The sequence below is a fragment of the Corvus brachyrhynchos genome, unplaced genomic scaffold (assembly GCF_000691975.1).
Source record: "Corvus brachyrhynchos isolate BGI_N302 unplaced genomic scaffold, ASM69197v1 scaffold101, whole genome shotgun sequence".
NCBI lineage: Eukaryota > Metazoa > Chordata > Aves > Passeriformes > Corvidae > Corvus > Corvus brachyrhynchos.
The window spans coordinates 5,130,635-5,136,628 of record NW_008237239.1 but is presented as its reverse complement, the minus strand read 5'-3'; positions in this window follow the sequence as shown (position 1 = coordinate 5,136,628).

Genomic DNA, 5,994 nt, shown 5'->3' with positions numbered 1-5,994 from the left:
CGCGGGCGGGCTGTGTGCCACAGATCGCCCTGGTGTCTCTGAAGGGAGCCCGTACCAGCAGGGCTCTGCATCGGGCGGCTTTGGGCACTGGTATGCTTAACGAGATGAATGAATCGAGAATAAAAGTATAAGAGTGGGAATGAAATAAGCTGTTAAAAGAACCGGAACCGAAGGATCTGCAAGCATAACGCGAGGAGTGAGTTATACAGGGAACAAGCTCTAAACTCTTGTTCAAGAGCTTGACTTAAGCATTGTGTTGTGGCATATCTAAACTCGGATTATACCAGACCTAGTCTCATTTATCTACTAGACTGTGTAGGTTTTGCTAGTGTAGTTGCTGCCCTTCTATTGCTTCGTCACTTTTTCAGTGGAGATGCATAGTAAATCGGAAATTGTTCTCTGTCCCTGTATTGACCTGATTGCCAAGACACGAATTTTACCACATCTTGAAGTTGTGGCCTTTCTTCTGCTTTAGAAGCTTTTTCAGCCTAATGTGTTGTTCCTGTTAGATTCTTGCCAGGGCTCATGTATCCTGGGTTGCCATGGAGAGCTGTGCAACCATCAGAATTTGGAAGAATGTGCTGAGTCTTGCATCTCAAAAAGTTAAGAGATTCTAGTCCTTGCTTAAATTTTGTCTGGAAACTTTATACCTCTTATTTAATTGAGAATTTTATTAGACCTGAAAATGCTAGCAGAAAAGTCCTCCTCATGATATAGTCCTTCTGAATTCATTGCTTATATATCTTTAAAGTGTGTTAAAACTAATTTGTGGGCTTGTCCAAATGTGCCTTCTTACTAGTTTAATTAATGGTTAGCAAGTCTTCTGGACTGTGGTTATGTGTTCTTCTTCAATAGGAAGGACTTTGTACTTCCAGTTACTTCCGTATAAAGGTGGGACAAAATTTACCTGAAATCTAAGCTTCATTGAAGAAACTTTCTTCATAGAAGAAACTTGTGTGGGTCTTCTAAAGTTGCTTATTTAGCATGCTGTTGTTTAAATGCTCTTGTAACTCTTTAGAATTACTTCACAAATTGATGGTTCAAAGGTCAGACTAAGTTTTAAAAAGCTTTTTCCTAAAAAAAAAAAAAGCTGTTTGTCCATAGTTTTAACTACTGAATATAAGGGGAGTTCAGTAGTTAAAACTATGGACAAATAGCATTTTTTTAGAGTTTATAATTTTTTCATTTCTCTTCATCTTCCACTTTTGAAATTTAATAGCCAAGATATTTGTGCTTTTTGTCCTCCAGGTTTGTTGTACCCTTTGTGTGATCAATTTCACTTTCCACAACTTAGTCTGTCCTGCCCATATCTGTAACTAAGCTCTTGGTTTCATTAGCTTTTAAGGTTAATGTCTTAATGAAATTGGTTTTGTTTGAGGAGTGAGTGATCATCTTAACACCTTCTGAGGGATCAGCCTGTTATTGTTATCACTGCTCCTGCAAATAAAAGCAAAGAGATACACCAGGTGCTAGAAAAAACCCTAAACTTTTCTTTAGCCCTTTAGTAGCAAGTCAGCTATACAAGTGATAATATCCATGACGGGGAAAAAGGGTATTGTTTTTTGGAAGACCACAATATTAGGAATGCAAAATACAGGAAAAGCAGAAATGGAAGGACTGGTAAGAGATGGTCTGAAACACATATAGTGTTGAACAGATGATTAATGTCAAGTTGCCTCTTGGGACTCACATTTGGCAGTGTTTGAGGAATATGGTTCTTGTTCATATAATAAAACTTATTTGTATTATGAAACTTTTACTAACAGGAAGGAAAGCTTTCATTCAGCTGGGTTACAGGGAGCATAAACCACATGTGGTTTGTAGAGAAGGCTCTCAAAATCTATTTTATTTCTTTGTTATTTCTGGTTGCTACACTATTTTTCCTCCTGTTGCCATGTTAGTATACTCTTAGGAATTTTGCTCCTTGCATGTAGCACTTTGGAGCCTGGACCTTATCTAGTGGTTGTTGGTTTGTTAGAGAACAGGATGTGCTACTGTGACCAATTCTATTGGTGTAGTAATGCATGTACATGGTGGATAAAATGGCAGTGGGGGCAAAATGGACTGCAGTCCAGTCAGTAGTCATCACACTGGTGGAAGAACTGCATTGAGTAGATTCTGAATAGATTTGCAGCTGCATCTCAAGTGTTGGAATGAATATGCAAAGCAATTTACAATTTGGCACTTCAACAAAAACTGTTTTCCTTAAATTTCCATAGGTGATGTGCTATCAATACACTGTACCTGTCTGTAAGAAGTAAACAGCACAAAAAAACCAACACGTAGTCTTCTCACTATAGTGAGTGTTCATCCAGCACCACAACTTTTACAGGTTGTAGCTATAGACTTGTTAGAGAGGGTGTTAATGCCTGCTGTTAGGACTTGGTAACTGAGGGGCACAGGTGATGCATCAAGCAGTGCCGCTGGCATTAACCTGTCATGGATCATTGCAGTTGAGTAACAGAGGTTCTGTGAGAGCTACACCTGCTCCCTGCAAGATAAAACCTTGCTGGAGTGGTAAGGAGCTTGTTATGCTGAGTATCTGATTTATTTGTCTCTGAATGAGCACCACTGTACCAACTAGGAATTTTGAAACAGCAGCTGTATTGCTTCACTTAAATTGCTACTGTGTCTTACTGCCAGTGATTCTAAGGATTATTAATATTTTTAAATTTAATTTATAGAATCTTAAGGTAACTTCTTCAATTTCCTTTTAAGATGCTTGTACAATGTTTGTCTTCTTTCTTTTACATACCAGTATCTCTTTTGGAGAGATTTTATAGGCCAAGCAGGAGCTAAGCTAGGTGGAATGTTTTATTGGAGAGATTTGTGATCAACTTGCTCTATCAGCTTATGTGCAAATAGCCAACCTTTTGTGCGGAACCCTTTCTATGTGGGGTTCTTTCACATTGGATAACATGCTCCAGTTCCCAAACTGAAGGTAGTCAAGTGTCTCGTTGCCTGGGAGAGGCCTTGTATATGTTAATTTGCATGATGGGATTGTCCCAAAGGAGCAGGATTCAAATTTACCTTCAGAACTTGGTAACTAAACTAATTTTGTGGGAAGATGATTTCAACTTACACTATGAATAAAAGGATCACAAGTTACTGCTGTGTTGCGAGCTGTCATTGCAGTCTATTGTGGCATTTGTACACTTAAAGTGCTTGAATGCAAATCTCATCCCCAGTTGCGGGAGATGTTGGAAAGAAGGCAGCACAACATTTTTTTTCAGTCTGTGAATGACAATTTGTAAATAAACTTGGATCTGGTTCTGATTAAAAAAGAAAAAAAGATAAGGAGTCCTAATACCTTGATGTATCATATATGTGGAAAAATTCTGAGCTATTTTGACTATGATATTTTTCTGCTCTATTCTTGTATCTGAAATCTTAATCTTGCTGCATAGGGAATTAGTTTTCAGTTGCCTAATTAGTTTTATGATGGAGATATTAGTTATATTTTGCTGGCACTTCATGTTCTCCTTTCTTATTTTATTGTAGTGTGGGATTCCCCTAGTTCAGGATTTAAATAGATGGCTTACTATTAACTATCTGCAGGAGTGTCTGTATAATAAAAATACTTGTGGTTTCTTGTGTTAGCTACACTGGGTTCTTTAACCTGCACACTGGACAGTAATTATGTAAATCAACTAGCAAGCTGTTCTCCAGTTAAATACTGATTCCCTTAGAAAAAGAAGGGAAAAAGGAATAAGCAGGATATACAGAGTTTGAAAGGCTTGGCATGTTGCAGACCTTCAGCATTGCTTAAAGCCCCAAACACTCAATTCAGCTAGGTACTCCACAAACAGAGGAAAAATCGTCTTCCTAATCTACAGAATATGTGGAAAGTACATACTGGAAATGCCAGAGGGCAGGTGGAAATGCTCCTGGACTTCTGTTTGCCTTTAACAGTCAGGCATCCAGTCAGCTATGCCAGAGGTGGGAGTGCAGGGGCAACCAAGAGCAGTTAACCTGTGAAATGAAGGAGATGAACCTTCTTTTACCTGTTTAGAACCTACCATGAGCAGGGTCTGTTGTTTAGGGAACCAGTGAAATAAAGAAAACCCCAAGCAAAGAAACTTTGTACAAATTGAGTGATAAATTGAATATCTCTTTTACCATGTCTGTCATAATGCAGGGCCATATTAGCAGTTAGGTAATAGATGTTGGACTCTGCTCTGGAGCTGTGTTCCTCTAGTGTCAAGTCCATGATTTCATTTCTAGTTGTGGATGTGTTGGGAGCCTCAGTTCATTGTGAGCAAAATTTGTCTCAGAAATGATTGATGCCTGTCATTGTTGTGGAGCGTTTGTTTTTTTTTTTCATTACTCATCTCAAGATTTAAAATTATCTTATTGCTAGGATATTTTTAAAGTTTTTTAAAAAAATACAAATAGAGTTTCATAAACCAGTATGATTTATATCTTGTAAAGTAGTTTTGGGTTTTATACAATATTTTCCCTACCTTGTTTCATACAGTTATTAATATTTTCAATAAAATTAGTTTGCAGTCCTACTTGGGACTTTTCTGGGGATACTTGTGCTCCTTTGTCACTAGGGGGTTTCTCTTCCTGCAGTCATATTGATGACTAATTTAGAGTAAATTGATGAGGAAACTCAAATAATTGGGCAGAAACCCTTTTCTTTCATTTGAGTTTATGTACAGTGCTAGAAAGAAATTAGGGAGAGGAATGAAGAAAACAATCAGATTACTCAGGTGTTTGTGACAGATAGTGATAGTATTTGTGTAATTATTAATTTAGCAATTAATTTAGTTTTTTGAATAGAGTTGTCATGAGTATCTTAACTTCTATTATTGGTATTTTTCTGGTCTTTTATAACCTTTTGTGCTTCTGTTGATTATCTGGAAAGACTGCTTGTTACTGTCATTAGGTCTTGGGCATTAACTGGCTAAAAAGGGAGATGGAATAATTTCAAGAGATAAGGGAGTCAAGTTTCCCTCCCTCACTATAGTAATTCCTTTCTTTTGATTCACAAAAGGTAGTTAGCTCTGCATCTGTCAGTTCTGGTTACAAAATGCCTGTCTAGACTTATGCTCTCAGTTACAATTTGGTGATTCTCTTTCTGGCAAGGAAATGATGGTTTCCTATATAAAAGATGGCTCTGTGCATGTCATTTGGGCAAAGGAGAGAAAACCTCATATTCCATATTCCAACTCTGTTAGACTGTTGTAAGTGAAATTCCAGGTTTGTGGAGCAGTGTGCTGATAGGATTACAAGTCTGCTGAAAGAACATCACCTGTGGGCCAAAGCCAGTGCAGTACCCACCCCTTCCAGCCATTCCAGGGTTGTCTGCAATATTCAGCAATGCATCTTAGATTCATGTGGGCCCATATTTATAAGTCAGCATGGTAAATATAGTTGGGGTGGAGGAGGAAGCATCTGAACCAAGAGCATGAGATAGTGGTTTAATTTATTTGCAGCTTGTCTGATGAGCCTATGGCATAGGATGTTTAGGTGGGGCCTTTGCCATGCTCTGTAGTGATACAGGCTCTGCAGCATGAGCTCTATCACTCACACCTGGGAGGAGCAGCTCAGGGAGCTGTTTATGAACTTCAGCTTTCTTCTTCTGTGTGTTAATGTGTGATGTGAGCTGCACTTGGATTGTATGCTGCAAAGTGGCTTGCATGCTGCTAAGCCAGTCTTTTAAAAGAATCCCTGTGGTTTATTCTGGGGTTTTCTGCTCAACACAGAAATCCATCAGGAGACAAAGGCAGTATTTCAGGGCAGGTATTGCTCCACATCATCATGATCCTAAATAAAACCTCAAATTCACCCCATCAGTGAAGGTGGTTTCTATGTGCTCTCAGCTAATCAGATGTTGAACAGCTGTCAGAGGCTGTTGAAATTAAGCTGCCAAGAGTAACTCGTCTTAGCACGGTGTTTCTTACATTTGCATGATCCACTCTCATGACTAGTCACTTGTACTGTGCTCAAGGTTTGGACAAATTAACTTTTCCGCAGCATGGCACACAT